Genomic DNA, 18,728 nt, shown 5'->3' with positions numbered 1-18,728 from the left:
TTTTCTTGCCATCGAATCATCAAAGTCAGGTGCAGTTTGAATAGTAACAGCTGATTTGAGGAATAAAGTCGTTCCATTCGTGGAACTGAGTCAGTAGCGTGGCGTGAATTGCGATGTATCGATTGTTATGCTATTCAAACCTGTGATAAAGAATCGATTATTAAGGTATTCTCTGCGAACACCCTTTTTATCGATCCTTCTCTATAGATTTAAATGGCATAACAATCGATAGATCGCAATCCACGCTACCCCGCTGAACTGAGTCATTTCTATTATGAGGTTCTCACTACGATGCGATCTTGAAAAAGAACCTCACGTCAAAACTTATAAAATTAAGTATTTGGCATATTCACACGGAGAGGACTTTTACGCCTCGTTCAGTCGCACCATCAACTTTGCAGATGCAAATCGGACACGTATCAAGCACGAATGATACGTATCGACGGCGTAAGTTCGCAATCACATATGTCATTTGCGGTGTCTGAAAATCTCCGCCTCTATGTTATTTTTTAAAGGAGAACAAATTGACATCATTCCTTGAAGTTTTTGCAGAATATTCTTCGCGCAGAGAAGAAAACTCACGGCAGTTCTAAAGAATTGCCGCTGAGTAGTTTTCCGTTGAAAAAGAAAGTATGACAGGAAGTCTGCGACGTCGCAAACCGAGTTATGTGATTGCTGACTTACACCGTCGATATTCTCTTTTGATGCATAATATTTTTTTCCAACAATTTAAATGAGAATAATCCATGTAGAGTGCAAACATTTCAAAATCATGAGTTGAAAATCGCTGACTCTGCGAGTTTAAATACTAGAGCCAAACAGAGCGAAGCGGCGAGACGTGCTGCCAGCACGAAAAGCTATCTGGTGCCTACAAACCTAAGTGGATACTTCACGCATTGCGCAATGCTTGAGGTATCCACTTAGGTTTGTAGGCGCGTTTCGCGCTAACCGCCTGCTTGCCGTGCGAAAGAGAGTGAGAGAGAAAAATCACGGCAGTTTTAAAGAATTGCCGTTGAGTAGTTTTCCGTTTAAGAAATAAAGTATGATAGGAAGTCTGCGACGTCGCAAACCGAGTTATGTGATCGCCGACTTACACCCTCGATATAGTTCTGTTCCGTCATCAACGCACGCCCTTCCTCTTGCTCTATTCTCATATAGTTTTTGTTTCCGTTCGTCTTATTTGTGAGGATGCTTCAAAAACTACATGAGCAACACAGCTAGGAGAAACGTAATCAGGCCTCGTCATTCAACTTTCCTCCCTAATCTGAGCAAAACCTTATTGACAGCATAGAGCGAAGCATTGCGAGTTCATGCCTCGCTCCATCGTGCCTTCAATTTTGGAGCTGCAACACGGTCATCCGTCAAGCACGAATAGTTGTATCCCTGCACCGTCATAGACGCGCATCCTTTCTCTTGCTTCGACATTATATTTATTTCTTTAAAAAAATTATTTAAAAAACATAAAGATAAAACACACTCACTTGCGTAAAATTGTATAAAATAACCGGGACGCGTTTCGGGAGCTTAGCTCCCATCCTCAGCCGCGACTGAAGGTGTTTGTTTACCTCGCAGCTCATTCCGCCAATTTGCCGGTTATCACTTATCAACGGAATGGAGGCTGCGGCTTCATGAACATAACCTTCTCTGGACTGGTACCGTCCGTCGTCACATTTGTTGAAACTCCCGAATGCTTTGAGGGCATTTTCACTTTTAATACCATTAGGGAACTACACAAGTTGAAATTCTTTAAAAAAATTATTTAAAAAACATAAAGATAAAACACACTCACTTGCGTAAAATTGTATAAAATAACCGGGACGCGTTTCGGGAGCTTAGCTCCCATCCTCAGCCGCGACTGAAGGTGTTTGTTTACCTCGCAGCTCATTCCGCCAATTTGCCGGGTTATCACTTATCAACGGAATGGAGGCTGCGGCTTCATGAAACATAACCTTCTCTGGACTGGTACCGTCCGTCGTCACATTTGTTGAAACTCCCGAATGCTTTGAGGGCATTTTCACTTTTAATACCATTAGGGAAACTACATAAGTTGAAATTCTTTAAAAAATTATTTAAAAAACATAAAGATAAAACACACTCACTTGCGTAAAATTGTATAAAATAACCGGGACGCGTTTCGGAGCTTAGCTCCCATCCTCAGCCGCGAATGAAGGTGAGCGAGGTAAACAAACACCTTCAGTCGCGGCTGAGGATGGGAGCTAAGCTCCCGAAACGCGTCCCGGTTATTTTATACAATTTTACGCAAGTGAGTGTGTTTTATCTTTATGTTTTTTAAATAATTTTTTTAAAGAATTTCAACTTGTGTAGTTCCCTAATGGTATTAAAAGTGATATTTATTTCTGTTTGTCTTATTCGTAGTGGTGCTTCAAGGGCTGCGAGAGTAACACAGTCGAAAATAGGAGAGACGAAATCGGGCCTCGTTTTTTTAAATTTTCTCCCGAATTAGAGCAACACCTCATTAGCAGCATGGAGTGGAGCATGAGCTTTGCGACTTCACGCCTTGTGCCATCGCGCCTTCAATTTTGCAGATACAACACGGACACCCATCAATCACGAATAGTTGTATCTCTGCGCCGTTGTCATTGCGCATCCTTTCTCTTGCTCTATTTCAATGTTGTGATGGTTCAGATTGTATTTGTTTTTCAGTCTTACTTGTAGTAGCGCCTCAGGGGCTGACAATCGGGTCTCGTTTTTTAAGTGAAAGTTTTATGTCAGTGGTGACCGTTTAGGAAGTTAAAAGCAATATTTCAACAACTGACACGAATATAATATTCCCGATTACGTTGTGCGATATGTTTATGCGATTATGAATCGAGGTGGCTTTGAGGAAAGAGGACTTTGGAAGTAGACTTCGGTTTGCTCATTTGGCAACTGGAGGGGGCAGATGGTTCGTTTTGAAGCGGGCGCAAAGCATGAAATTGCCGAGCAAGCAATACTCGAGGAGCCTTTCGACGCAGCGGCCCGGGGAGAGGCAAAAGCGGTCTTTCGATCGTAAAAAAAAGCAAATAAACAAACTGAAAAACAACGCGGGAACTGTTTCCACGCTCGTAGACGCAAACGCCGTGTGTGCAGGTTTAAACACATGAAAAATGGACTCTTTCTTTTAGGGTGTTGTTGCCAAGAATAATAGTGAAAACTGGGTGAGGCGTGAAACGCGAACAAAGAATCAAAATACAGTTGTTTAAAAAAATAGATAAATAAAAGCTACTACACGGAAAAGAAGTGCTAGGAATTATCCCCTAAAATTGTGATACTACCCAATCTGTTGGATGATATTGACATTTCCAATTAATTACCGCAACTCAATTTGTGGTAGCACTGCAACATTTGGGTTAGTATACTAATTTATTGAGGCCCCACCACAATAATTTGGGAACATCTATATCATCCAATAATCTCTCACTCTTCTTTTCGCTTTACATTCTTTTTACTTAAAAATGACAGATTTGTGTTACCTATTTTTGCAACCTTTTTGATTGCTGATCGTCCAAATCCCGTATGATAACACTTTTAGACTTCCGATTTTAAATAGCTTAAATTGGCCTTTTGGGTGACGGATAATTCAGCCTTTGGTCCGTACTTTCACTCTTTTCAATCAAAAGCAATTTAATACTTCTAAATACGCCCTTCAGTAAAGTAAAAAAACAAATAAAAAACAAGTTGACACCATGCTGCTAAGGCATATACTCGTATATCAAACACACATGCTATTCTAAAAAGTAAATACACTTCAATGACGTCATCAAGGAGTCCCGATGATTTAATCAACGTATGCCATTGTGACCTTATCACAAATGTCCCGATGACATAGACAGTTGCATTACCATAACGATATGAACAGGTATCTAGACTATCTCGGCAAAGGGTGATATTATTTTAGTATTTTTCGGCAAAAAAGACATATTTTATAGGTGTCCTAATGACGTTAAAAGATTGAGCATCCTCCAGCCACTGGTTGTTAAGTTGCAAACATTTCCAAAAATATAAATTGTGTTATATGTTATACACTGAATGTTACACTGAACTAGAGGATACGAACTCAGACCGCTTCACTGGTACTCCCTAAGCGTTTCGCATCGTAGGCATTATACGCATTACGTGTTACTGTTTTATATTATACAGTAACGTTTGTTTTTTATTCGTTGAATGTCGCTACGTATGTTTACTCATGACGTTTAAGATTATAATCTGCGCATCTATCTGTGCATGATCCCGGAAAAAATGAGATCCACCGTAAAAAATGCATAATTATCTCAAGAGTTTGGCAAACTAACAGAACAATGGTTATAGGGGGAGGGAATTTTTAATAGCTATAATCGCCTGTGCCCCCCCCCCCCCATCCATGGCGTCGCTCCTATTCACGCAACAAACACGGTATTCAAGCCCGGAGCGGTGCTGTACTGAAATTACAACAACAAAACAGCAATGGAAATGCAAACGATAAAGGTCGAAAACGGGTTAGCATTTAACACGACCCCCTCTCTCCTCCCGCGTTCTCTTTGTGCGTAACGATTGACTCGTAATCGGATGGGTTGCAGATGAGTATTGATAAATTGCCGGCTTTTTCTGTTTTGGAACGATGGGAATTAACGCATTTTCATGCAATCTGTTGGCAGCGTGATTGGGCGCACTGACCGATCACTGTCAAAATGTTTTGGATGAACTATTGATGGGTGTGACGAAAAAATGGACGCCAACGCCTATTTCAAGTACTCTGGAACCATTAATCAATGAGAACGCGCTTCAAATCTGAGCTTTTCTCGTGCATGCGGAGGTGTGGAAATGGCCGGCGTCAAAATGTAACCTAAGGAAAATATCCATGACTAACAGTGCTTGACATATTTGTGCATAAATTTGAAAATGTGCAACATTTTGCAATTCAGAACTGCAATTTCTAGCTCATTTGTAAGAAAACTTACGTGCATAGGAAAACTAATGGTACATGCGTTGTTTCTAAACTGAGCCAGAAATTGTAGTTAATGTCACTAATGAATGAAGGGTAACACGTCATGGATGCATACAAATGTTGATGAGATTCGGTGCATTCCAGTCGCAAAAATGTGGGGAAAACATTTTTTTTCCCCAGGCTTGTGGCTGGTGGGGGGCTGTAACACCATCGAAAAGCAGTTTTCGAAAACAACTCATGGGAGGACAAATTTGGAGACTGAGCAAGAACTTTAATCATGCGACCTTCTTATTTTCCTTTTCATTTTGTTTTAATTTTAATTTTTTATTTTTTAGTTATTATTGGTTTTTAATCAATTTGAGGATTTTGCAACTTTGAATGAGCATCGGGTTAGGGTTAGTACACATCCACGCTCCAGGCTTTCAAATTTTCAGGGATTGAGGCCGAGTGGAGTCTGCGTCTGCAGATCCACTCGTCAGCTCCTTGAAAATTTGTCGCCACCACAGGGATTCGAATCAGGGAACTATTGGTCTAGAGTCAGACGCTCAGACCGCTAGGCCAACCTAGCCGGCTAATGAGGCAACTTCAATGTCAGTAAATCCAAAAAAGGGATGTCATGGTCTGTTTTTCGACGTCCTGCAATTAAATTCGTCGTTTAATGGCGGCTTATTTTTTTTTGCACCGGCTGATAAATTTATTTCCAAAATTTTTGTTGACATTGCTCCTTTCGAATTTCAAATTTTTGATGAGAATCTTTGGGAACGTCTAAGGATGAAAGTCGAATTCGAAGCGCGCCTCGTCCATTTGTGTTCAAAAAAAATTTTAGAAACATATTTTCATGAAGATGATCATTCTAATACTCGTAGTTCGCGATAAGTAAACAAGCCCAGCTGTAGAAATAAAACGCTGCAGCGACTGTTTTTACTTAACAGAAATTTATCTCACTTGTGTCAAAGTGTAGAACCACATTCGTCGAGCATGGAACAAACCCTAATACCATTGCTAAGCCACGACGTTGAGGGGTGAAACTTTAAGACTCTATTTCCCACCCAGTCGTCTTGTTTTCAAGATTTTTCCATGTCTCAAGTGCCAACGGTCTGCCAGGCTAGCAAGCTTGCTTTATCAAGGCATTATGTCCCTCTCTTCCCCGATAAAAAATTCACATTTCAATTTAGCGTTTTTCTCTGGTAACTTGAACTGCATTCCAGCCTGATGCCTTATCATCAGGCTTTCAAGTTTGTCCGACATTTGTCGTGTTATGCAATGTGAAATAGCCATTATATTGCACAATCAACCAACGCTGTGCATCATATTCTAGCTTCATTTTAGCCGTCGAACTTCTATATTATATTTTCCGTGGGAAATAAGAAAGCAAGCAAATATTTTTCTACCCCGTGAGTCAGGTTAATAGAGGTTGGTGTGTCAATTGTGGAAAGAACATTTTACAAAAAACTGCGTTGATGTTTTGAAAACTGTTTCATTCCGATCATAAGCCAGAGCTTCTACACTCTAAGTATCAGGACTAATAAAATTGACAAAATATCCATGTATAAAACTTCTTTCAATGATATGACATATCTTTGGCAATCCACACTATTACCCAATGTTCACTGTTACCCAATTTGATTATCACTTTTTTTCATGTATTAAACACACATTCATTGAAACAAACTGACCTGTAAGAAAGTGTGAAATTGTGAACTAATTGATAAAAAGAACAGGCTCGTGTAAAGGTTATTACCTGCTTGTAGCCGCAAAATCCTAAAAATCAACTCAGTAGATATCTAAAACAGACAATGAGAAATAATTAAATTTTGGGGGTCATTGAGCGTATATGATGAGCTCGGAGGACAAGTGGGAAGAGTGCAGTTTTTTCTACTTCAAGAAATACGTGTTCAGAGTTTCAACATTATACATGGATCCATATGGCGGAGAAAAATTTAAACTCTCTGCCTGATGCTTAAAGATTGGATTTTGGTAATGAATTTTTCGTAGATTATATTTTTAGACTAGTTTTAGTTGAAATTATTAACAGCGAATTGTTTTTAAAAAACTGCACTTCTCCAACTTGTCTTCTGAGATCCTCATGTATAAGGCGATAACAAAATTATAAACTAAGAGCAGTGAAATTATGCTAAACTTCCTATTGAAGATGCATCATATCGATGAAACTAAATCGTGATATGGGACGATATTTCAAACATCCGTTAGTTTTTGTTTATTACCGATGCGCTGTACTTACGTTTTTTCCCTCAAACCGCACAAAACTCAACCGTTTCGACATCTCAGGGACGGTTTTATCCTACGATTCTCTGAGAGACCCCGCCGCAAAAACACAAGTCATAAGATGGTATCGATCATTCATTAATATTCCCCTGAACATCTTTTAATCAATGTGAGTGCTGGTCGAGAAATCTCCGCATCTTCGCGTCGTCTCGGTTACAGCTGACCGAAAAAATTCAGCTTTAAAATGCGAACTTCAATGGCACAGGCTGAGGGAGGTTTTCAACTGGACGTATTCATGCCAAAAGGAACTATATGAATAGGACTCGTGTGCAACATAGTTCATTTTAGCATAAATACGTCGAACTTATCGAGAGCCCGGGTTGAAACGCTCGAAATTATCTGGATGGCAAATAAATTTCGCGACTTAACCAAGAGCGACCGTCGAAAGACTCGGTATCTGGAGGGTGGCGGGAGAGGATTAGCAGGGGAGGGTCGGGGAAGTTTGGATAAGGGTTGAATAAGAGAGAATGCTTCGATTCATTAATTACGGCCCGCGAATAGCAACTCATGTTTAAATAAGTTTCGAGCTTTTATTCACCAGTCAAATCTTGAGCGTGTGAAGCTCTGTGGGTTCGGCTCGGATTTTGGTGGCGAAAGCGGAGGAGCGCGTACGAAACCATCCTCTTGGCACACTGAAAATAAGTTTGTTTTAAAAGCTTTCATTTCGATCTTTGAGGAACAGATTTTCAAGGAATTGACTAAAAAGCGTTATTAAGCAGTTTCAAAAAACAACTTGGGCATGCTTAGTTCTGATAAGCATTTCTTAAAGATCGGAAAAATGTTCATTCTGTACTCTACGACTCTTCAAAATTTCGTTTCTTATCAAAATTTCTCCAATATAAGAAGATCGGATAAAAAGAATATTCGCAAAAAATCGTACTCAAACATATATGTTTCTATTCATTGTTCTTCTAGGTATACGAGAAAACGTTCGATAAATAACGGCTGTATATGGTGTAAACAAAATATTCCATGAAATATGCCACATTTTTTAAAAAATTGTAAAAACTCTCTTTTAAGACTGATTCAAGCCATTAACGTGGTCAAGCATGTTGAAAATTTGTAAAATTGGTGGACAGGCTATTTACATTTGCTTACGAGCTTTGGTTTTGTGCAGGTCCCGCAAGTCAAGTCTGAGCAAAACAAAGGAGCCGTTGTTTCCATTTTCAACAATACTGTCCTTCGTGAACTTATCGAGCTCACTTAATTCGCCCATTTACTTGTAAAAAAACCAACCATAGTTTGAAAACTTTCAGCTTTAAATTTTGCTCAAAGTATTTTGCAGAATTTTTCCCATAAAAATGATTTTGTTGTCTCAAAAAAAAAACTGTCGATTTGTTTACTTTGAGAAGTTGTTAATTAGTTGTTAATTGTTAAATAAAATGCCTGTTTAATTCATGAACTTATTGAATTATTCCCTTTTATTATGATTTTTTAAAATTTTTATTCATTATTTTTAGTCTGGGAGATTGTAGCAAAATTAAGTTTCCGGATAGCTATGTCGATCTTCAAACATCACTGCGGGTCCAAATCCAATGCTTTGTATCTCGGAAACTACTCGAATTTCAAAAACCTTCCCTTTGTGTGGTGCTGTGCTGAGCAGCTTCTATGAGTTGATTGTGTTGATATTCGAGCTGAATATCGATGAAAAGTGCCACAGCGAGCAGGAACACCCTCGTCCAATCCGCGAAGTCCCCACCGCATTTTACTCGGCTGGCAACATCGCCGCCATTTTGAAAGTTCATTATTTCGGTCGGGCGCAACCGAATATTATGAGCAACAGTTGCTATGAATGAGTTACTTCCCCCGGCGACGGGATTTTTTTCTCGCGGAGTTTATTTGCAGCATTTTTGAACTTCAAACTATTACAAATCAGCAGTTGCTTCAGTGAGGAATGTGGATAATGTGTCTCTACATTCTCAGGGATTTGCGATTGGCGGCCTTGTGTTAATGTGACAAAAAAGACACGGGAAAAAAGAGGTAGAGGTTAACACCCAACTGGGCATTTCAAATTAAATGTGGTAGTACCCCAATTGATTGCGGTAATACCCCAATAAATTAGGTTACTGACCCAAATGTTGCGGTTTTACCACGATTAATAAGAAATGCCCATATCCCCCAACAAATCGGGGTATAGCACCACAATATTAGGGGGATGGCCCCTATAACACTTTTTTTTCGTGATCGAAATCACCATTTAGTCAAGATGACACAATGCAATTGAAATATTCGTAAGAGTTTTTGATCATCTGAAATATTGCCTTGTCACTTTCAGATATATCATTTCAACGACTGAAGTCGAAAAACGCTTATCTCAGACTGCGACGTTGCCCAGTCCTCGACAGCCCAAGCAGTATGTTTTTTTTTCAAAGCAACCGATGATCATACACACGATTTCATATTATCATTACAAGCTCTCTGACCTCCTAAATGATCATTTTTTGTTCACTTTACTGTTCTGCTTGTATATGTTGTATATCGACGGTGAAACTACCAAACCACGTATCTCGGTTTGCGACGTCGCAGACTTCCTGTCATACTTTATTTTTTAAATGAAAAACTACTTAACATCCAGTCTTGAAAATTTCTGTGATTTTTCCTCTTTGTGCGGAGAAAATTCCGTGAAAATTTCAAGGAATGATATTGATTTGGTCTACTTCAAATAAATAAAATGTGAGCGTAGATTTTTAAACACCGCAAACGAGATAGTGGTTTTGGTAGTTTCACCGTCGATATGATTGTATGTATGTATGTATATGATTTTTGCGGCAACCAACGGATGATAGTTCTCAAATGAGTCCGCTTGATTCAGATCTTGGAAATATCTTAGAAAGTTATAAATGCATACCCATTTGAACTACGTAAAAGTTCATTTTCTTGGTCAAAGTTCACTCTAAAGTGACACCGAGCCAATTTCCATGATTTTTGCGGTTGTCGATAAAAGATAGTCCCTAAATGAGCCCGCAGAAGCTTGATCAACCCACGAAGGCCCGCGAAGTGGGCATTAAGATGGCGTTAAGCGTCTACTGGGGGTATAGCCCCCTAGTAGATAAATGAAGACGTTTACGTGACAAAATATGGAAATTTGGGGAATCAGAGAGGTTGAAGTAATGAAAATGTATTAAACTGCATTACTCGGAGAAATTAAGCGTCAAAAACTCTGACTATAGACTTAAGCACACACTGAGGACAAGCCGGAGGATTTTTTTTCTTCGTAATCTGTGAATTCTCGTCACGTCGGAGCCGCGGCAATTTACGCCCGATTCCTTTTTTCGATAATTACCGCCCGCGACCAAGGAGTCTCTCCTTGGACCTTTCTTTTTCCGACGAGTCGACAAAACCCCGCGCCCGGGCGTATGAAGCACTGCGCTATTAGAGCCCGTTAAATGCCGTTAAATGACGTCGCGAAGCTGGAGCAAGTCACTCCCTAATCCCCGTCCTCGAGGGCCGTAACTCAGAAGAGCTTAAGTCGCCCGGCTGCCACGCCCGGCCCCGGCCCCGCCCCGGCGGCGCCGGCGTAAAAAGTGACGCGGACGTGAGGGAAATTCGAGTGCTGAAAAATGAATAGATTAAACTTTTCCCGGCTCGACTCGAATGGCCACAACAGGTTACGTGACCGTTGCGCCGCGCCGTCGCGTCCGACTCCGGACGATGTGTCGTGTCGTTTTTGCACACGTTAATCGGGTCGAATAAAAATTAGAGTACCTATATTGAGAGAGTATGGCCACTGGGGTTACCACCTCTGATTGGCTCAGCCATCTTAGGCTAAATGGAGCCCTTAGGACCCAAAAATGGCGGACGCCATAAATTAATGTAATGCAAAATGACTCAAAATGTAGTTTTCTTTGCTTATCGTAACGAGAAATTTACTCAAATGCACTATTGCGACATCTTCACATATTTTTAAGGCTAATCGTGTGCAATTTTTGAGAAAAATTATCTTAGATGTAGTAAGGTTGGCAGCAAGTGCGGTTGGTGATAACCGTCAAAAGTTGGCAATGACCCCCCCGCCCATCCACAAAAACCAAAACAAAAGCACCGCCATTTTTGGGTCCTAAGCCTCTCCATGGGGCCCAGTGGCCATACTCTCTCAATATAGGTACTCTAATAAAAATGAAAGCAAAACAAAAAACGAAGGACTCGACTAACATAGCAAAAATTATGGGAACTCACCCCCTGGGACCGAATTTTGTCGGTCCTCCCACTGTACTTAAATATACTTAGGACGGGTCTCGACTGCACTTAAGTCCGGCGTAGCGCTTCTGGTTGGTCGGTGGTGCAGTTTGAACTCATCGATGGATGTTGCACTCCGTGTGAAAGAGCCGATAAAATTCGGCCCCTGGCCGCTACATAGGCCCATGCCCAACCCTGTGGCGGCGCACCGAGCCTTCTATGGCCCCTTGTGTGTTAATCTAAATAATATAACAAGCTCATCTAGAGACTGTACCTTGTAGATAGCCACAAAAATCAAGGAAAACGGTCCGGCAGATCTTTACAGTGAAGTGTGAATAAAAATGAACATTTGCATCCATTAAAATAGGACGATTTACAGCTTCAACGCGTCGCATAGAAACAAGCTAAGCTGTATTTCCAAACTCTGAATAGAGCGGGCTCATATCTAGGGACTGTCTCTCATGGTTAGCCATTGAAAGCATGGAAATCGGCACCGTAGAGCGTGGAACGTAAACCGAACTATGAAAAAAAGGAAGGGAGATCAAGAACTTACAGTAATGCGAAGTTGCAGCGAAACTTTGTCTTCAATGCATTTTTCATGCGTTTCATGCGTTAGTGAAAATAATAAATAAATAAATAAACTCATTCCATCAGAGAAAAAATAAAAAATGAGGCGCAATTACGTCTCTCCTCTTTGAAGCACCACAACAAAAATAAGACAAACGGAACCAACACAGTGGAAATCGAACAAGAGAAAAGACACTCGTTGATGACGGCGCGGAGATACAACTATTCGATCTTGACGGGTGTCCGCGTTGCCTCTGCAAAATTGAAGGCGCGCTGGCGCGCTGGCGCGAGGCGCGAACTCACAGTGCTCCGCTCTATGCTATCAATGAGGTCTCGCCTCGGGAGAAAAGATGCACTGTAAAGTATTGGATTGCGCTCAGCGAAATACGTATTTCTTCAAAGTAACGTCTTATTATGCCCAATACTATCAAATCTATGATAGAGATTATTCCCTTGTTTTGATGTATGTAAAATACGCCTGCTGCGACAAGAAACTTTCCTTCTTCTTGTCTGGAATTTTCTTTTCCTTTTTCTCAATGAGGATTATTTGGACGTAAATCTATCAAACGGAACTATGTGCATTATGACGTGAGCCCCGTTATTCATATACTCTTATGGGTCTCAGGGCTCAAGTCACAATGCACATAGTTCCGTTTGATAGAAATACGTCCATTTATAGATGAAAATCAGGATCACCTCAAAAATAGAACATTTCCACAATCCTCACTGAAACTATAGTTTTGCATTTTAGGGATCATCCGAAGCTATTAATATCAGACTGAATAAACCGCTTCCCATACCGCGACCATCCGTGCCAATTTTTCCACTGGAGTTGAGTACATCTTATGGCTCAAACACATTCCATATTTCTATACAACTCCTCCTCTCCCCTATGAACCCCACGAAAACACTCGGTACATTCATCAAACGATTGTTCGATGCCCGATCCCTTGTGGAAACTTATTGTGCGCCATTGTCACCGCCGCTTCCGCCATGAATATTTCACCGTGTTTATTTCCGAGGCGCCCACGCGACTTCGGTGTGGGTTCCCTCACGCGGAAGGTATTCAATTCACCTTACAAACATTTTTGAGAGGGGGGACGAAGGAGGGGGAGGGCAGGTGGATAGATATAGGTACAAGGAAGAGAAAAGCAGAGTGGATAGGAAAGGGGGTTAAGGTTTTGCTCTATGCAACGCTAAACAGTTTATTTCCGGGTATAGAGTTAATAGAGTAGGCTGGTGAATTTGTCTCAGGGCAGCAGGAAACACCACTTTTTGAATATCATTTTCTTTAGAATCATAAAAGCCATAAATATTTCAATCATAGTCTATGATGAAAAGATTGCATTATCAGTTGGACGTGTTTCTGCCAAACGGAACTATGTGTATTATGACGTGAGCCCTGAAACCCATAGGAATGAATGCATAACAGAGCTCACGTTATAATGCACTCAGTTCTGTTTTGTAGAAATACGTCCATTTGTTACTTTGTTAGAGGAACTTTACTTGGATATTTTAGTCATTAATGAAATAAGAGGGCGAATGAGAAGATCGAACGATAAATATGCAGAAAATGTACTTTTTCATCCTTTCCAATAACTCCATGCAGTGCGTAAGAAACAAAAGTGGCACTGTTATATATGCTTATCAAATTTTTGAACAATAAGCTTTTACTTCCTCGCTCCTCTTGCGGGTATAGAAGAGGTATTGTCATCAAAAAAAAAAAGAAAAAAATAATTTGGAATTTTATTATTTCAATACGTTTTAAGGTGCCTCGAGTCAGTGTACCAGTGTTTCCTTTATTCAGGGGCTAGACAAACGGGGTCTTGACCCTAATGAAAAATTAAAAGAAGTAGAAGAAGGAGAAAAAGAAGTAAGAGGAGAAGACGAAAAAATAGGACGAGAAGAAGGAGTAAAACAACCAGATTTAAAAAACGTGTGTCAGTCCGTCCGGCAACCCAGCGTACAGCCAAAATCTATTTGTTCAGTTTCATTCAAAGTTGGCATTTAGAACCATAAAGGTTTCCCTTATGGACATCATTAATTCTTTGAAAGTTGGCATATCAAACACCGTCTGGGTCATTCATAAAGTTTCTAAAAGATCTTTGAACTAAACTCAAAATTGAAGGAATACGAGTCATCTAAAGAGTTGTTACATATAGTCCGGGCCACATTTTTTTAGTTTTTTTTCAAAGCAGATACAAATATCGACAATCTGAACGCAATTGACGCAGTTTTACGCTTGATACGGAATCCCGAAACTGGGCTTGATAAAAATGAGACATAGAATTGAGAATATTGAAACAAGTCAAATCACACCCCGCAAAGGCAGCGAGCCCGGGACGGAGAGCGAGTGGGGTGCAAAGCGATAAAATCTAAACACGATAACGTGATTGACTGAGCAGTGAGCTTTGACGAGTGCCTCGCGGATATGTCAGAATGAGCGTAAACCCATAGATCGAACATGAAATTGAAAGACGAAACACATCACATATCGACATGATTGGCAACCACGGTGGCTCCATTACAATCATAGCTTCCGCATTTCGTCGCCCGCCGATTCTAACCCCTCAATGTTGCCAATTTTAAGGGATGTCCATCGCCTGCAACATTGAAAGTCGAATACAGGGATTCCGCCTCAACTTGGCAACGGGGCAACCACCATTACTCCGGCGTGTCATTTTAAACACAGTACATTTAGCATTTAGCAAATCAAAACTTACTTTCGCTCGATCACTTCGACGTAATCAAAACGTTGAATCGAGCTTATGGATTTCGTTTGCCGGGTGTTAACAGGTTTACTTCTCGCGGTTTAACTTCAAGAGTAAATTGGGTGTAAAACCGGCGCAGTATACGTGGAAGCAGGGTGAACTAAACTGATATTAACTGAGAATTTAGCCGTTTTCGCGTATCATTCCTCGTTCGGCAATCCGCGGCTTTTCGAGTGTGAATTGAACATGTAGGACATGTTCTGGAAAGATGCAATTAAAAAAAACGTCATCAGAATCATCCTAACTGCATATCACGTTGCCAAATTTCTTCTCCCGTTTTTTTAATATATTTTTAAATTGCCATTGATAAAATGGTTATACGACATTTCGTCAACGATTTTTCGTCCGCGCATCGGTTTTTCCAGTGGCTTAATGAATTTTTGCCGAAGATTTACGTCGTTGAAAGCATAAATTTCACTTCGTCGGGAACGGAGATTTTACGACTTCAGGAACGCGAATTTTACGACTTCGGGAACGTGAATTTTACGCCTGGGGCGTAAATTTTACGTCCCCGAAGGCGTAAAATTCACGTCCTAAAGTGCGTAAAATTCACGCCCGCGGGAACGTGAATTTTACTCCTTCGGGGACGTGAATTTTACGCTTTCGGGGACGTGAATTTTACGCTTTCGGGGACGTGAATTTTACGCCTTCCGGGACGTGAATTTTGCGCCTCCGGGGATGTGAATTTTACGCCTTCGGGGACGTGCATTTTACGCCTCCGGGGACGTAAATTTTACGCCTTCGGGGACGTGAATTTTACGCCTTCGGGGACGTGAATTTTACGACTTCGCGGACGTGAAAATCACGTCCTTGAAAGTGTAAAATTTACGTCCCTGGAGACGTGAAAGTAACCCCCTTGAGGATGTGGATTTTACGTTCTGCCGCGGGCGACCAGCGCTAAACGCGCCTACAAACCTAAGTGGATACTTCTAGCATTGCGCAATGCGTGAAGTATCCACTTAGGTTTGTAGGCGCCAGAGAGCCTTTCGTGCTGGCAGCACGCTGCGCCGCGCCGCGCCGCTTCGCTCTGTTTGGCTCTAATATTTTAACTCGCAGAGTCAGCGTTTTTCAACTCTTGATTTTGAAATGTTTGCACTCTACATGGATTATTCTGATTAAAAATGATGAAAAAAAATAATATCTATCAAAAGAGCATATCGACGGTGTAAGTCAGTAATCACATAACTCGGTTTGTGACGTCGCAGACTTCCTGTCATACATTCTTTTCCAAAAGGAAAACTACTTAGCGGCATTTCTTTAGAACTGCCGTGATTTTTCCTCTCTGTGCGAAGAAAATTCAGCAAAAACTTCAAGGAATGATGTCAATTTGCTCTCCTTTAAAAAAGTAGCATAGAGCCGGAGATTTTTAGACACCGCGAACGAGATATGTGCTTGCGGACTTACGCCGTCGATATAATGCGTTTTGAAAATATTAAGGTGGTTCCGTTTCAAGATTGATTTCCAAAGCACTTTAATTTTTTCTTTTATGTTTAGTGCTTTTACTGTGCTGCAGCGTGGTATACGCGCAACCAAACGCTCAAAATTGGATGTACTTGACTCTAAAAGATTGATGCACAAACGGATGAAAACTAAAGATTGCGTGCTTCTTGGTTTTTTTCCTCTTTTATTCATTTTTGTAGTTTCTTTCACCACACCTGCGGCTCATTGAGATTGGTATCGATGTCATCGCTTAGAAAAGGTTTAACAAATATTTGCCGCGTTTTAAAAATGTAAATGTTTTCAAAATGAAGTAATAATTTCGTAAAAAAAATAAATAAATATAAAAAAAGGACCAATACTTATATAGAGTATACTGTAAATCGAAAGTTTTAAGGATAGAAATAAAACCAAATATTCACGAATGACGATTTAAAAAGATGAATCAAAAGAGGAAAGTAACATTTCCTTTAAAAAACGAGCTACCATAGCAACACCTCCTTCTCTCCCAATTTCTCATTTTGATATCGTCAATATAATTTTACATATGGACTGAAATATAACGCTTGGACCAAGTCACTGTTGCTTATTTTACGCGTGGACAAAACAGGTGCGTGCGCGGAAAAAAAAAAATCGGTGACATAATGTCATGAAACCGATAAAAGACAAACTTTCCGGTAAACTTATGAATATTTTTCTTCAAATTTTTCATAACATTTCGCTCGAAATTCCACACTGAGAAGTCCTACAAATTTCAATAGAAAATATTCATAACTTCCCTAAAAAATTACATTTTATCGAAGGAAATTTGGCAACTCTCGAATGTTTATGCGGCGTTCTTCCTTAACACGGCAGTAAACTACGCACCTCCTGCAACCTTTTATGGGTTTACCCTAGGTTATGAAGGGTACTCCCTAAATTTCAAGTTTCAGTATTGGTTTATTTCTTATTTAAAAAATAAAACATAGGAGAAAATTAGGCAACGTCGGATGAAATCAGCATCCTGTCCACAGTTTTTTAAGGTAACATTGATTCATATCGATGCTGAGGCTCCCAATCCACGTATCTCGGTTTGCGACGTTGCAGACCTCCTGTCATACTTCATTTTTTTTAAATGCAGCACTACTTTACGTTAATTCTCAAAGACTTTCCATGATTTTATCTCCCTGTGTAGAGTGAATTCTCGACAAATTTCAAGGGATGATGTTGATTTGTTTTTCCGTCAAAAAAAGAAAATAGGAACGGAGGTTTTTAAACACCGCAAAAGAGATATGTGGCTTGGGAGTTTTGCCGTTGATGTTTCTCTGAGGCTGAATCATCAAACCATCCCAAGTTTAAATTTTCAGATTTCTTAATTTTAACTTATATCTTAACATATATCCTCTCTTTGAGATCAAATGTCTCATAGTTTCCAAGACCTCACTCTCCATCCTTCTATATGTAACCTCGCGAAGACACCCCCAATATTAATAATGGCAAACTGCCGGGTGAAAAGCATCAGACTCCGCTAACTTCAAGACTCAAGGCTGCCTTGGGGTTTAATCGTATTTCACATAAAAATACACTCGAAAGCTCTACGTGTACGCATACACATTTAAGTGTGACACTTTGCCGTATGAAATTTTGTCAGAGTTAATTAATTATAGCGCCCTCGCACAGGCACATAGTCGCTATCACTGAGATCGATTGCCATATCGTGCAGAAATTCAACAAATTTCTGTCGTTCCCTTCTGTAAAAATAGGTTAAAGTATACGTTGGTTTAAATGAGGAGATGGCGACCGCAATTACAGGCGAGTAAGCGTCCCACACAAGACACTTGCCGGTAAGCTAAGTGCGGATCGGCTATTGAGAACGACGCTGAAATATATCTGGGTCTCAAAAGATGAAGTTAGGTTGCCTTTTTATGAGGAAACTTTTGATTTTCCCGAGTTTTCTTCCTTGTCAACTAATTGCTCGTGAGTGTCAAGACTATTGACTTTCAAAAATACAAATGAATGAATGAAGTGATCAAAAATATATACTTCTATGTGTGTATTTTCCTAACACCTTCATTGCGAAAAGTCTTTAAGGAATTATATTATTTTATTGCAGAGGTACCCCTGCAACTTTTCAAGTGAATTTTTGTCGTAATTTCTTAATCATTGCATATGTCTGCACCTAGGCAAATGCCGGGAACATAATAGCCGTTTCATTTTCAATATTCAGCATAAGGATTGGACATGACCTCTCTCTTCCCACATTCACCAATTTTCCGAAAAATCAATATTTTCCCCAGAAAACGGGGTTTTCGGAGGAAAATTATATTTTACGTGAAATTGGTGTATAATAAAGGCGACGCAATGTCAATTTTTGGACTCAGCAACCTAAAATACACGAGCATCAATGTATCGTATTCCTAAAAAAATTTCCGCTGTCTGCGTCTCTTTCTGGACAGACCTGGTTGTCGACGGCTAAGAAAAATGCTCGTCGACGCGGGAAATTTGAAAAAGCGCGTTACGAATTTTGCAAATTATGCGCTACAAAGTTTCAAAATTTTCAGATTTTTGGAAATTTCAAAGTCAAATAACTT

At 40.2% G+C, this 18,728-nt stretch overlaps 1 protein-coding gene across 1 annotated transcript in view; it reads right to left on the bottom strand.

Moving 5' to 3' along the window:
• LOC109044024 (protein O-linked-mannose beta-1,2-N-acetylglucosaminyltransferase 1) overlaps positions 1–18,728 on the bottom strand; it is a 357,066-nt gene that overhangs the window by 324,550 nt on the left and 13,788 nt on the right. Inside the window, exon 2 of the mRNA XM_019061480.2 lies at positions 6,666–6,708. The gene's annotated coding sequence lies outside the window, so the exon portion shown is untranslated. The remainder of the gene's footprint in view (positions 1–6,665; positions 6,709–18,728) is intronic.

The sequence above is a fragment of the Bemisia tabaci genome, chromosome 1 (genome assembly GCF_918797505.1).
Source record: "Bemisia tabaci chromosome 1, PGI_BMITA_v3".
In the NCBI taxonomy this organism is placed as follows: domain Eukaryota; kingdom Metazoa; phylum Arthropoda; class Insecta; order Hemiptera; family Aleyrodidae; genus Bemisia; species Bemisia tabaci.
Note: the sequence above shows the minus strand (reverse complement) of the source record. Positions and strands in the feature narration are given on the sequence as shown.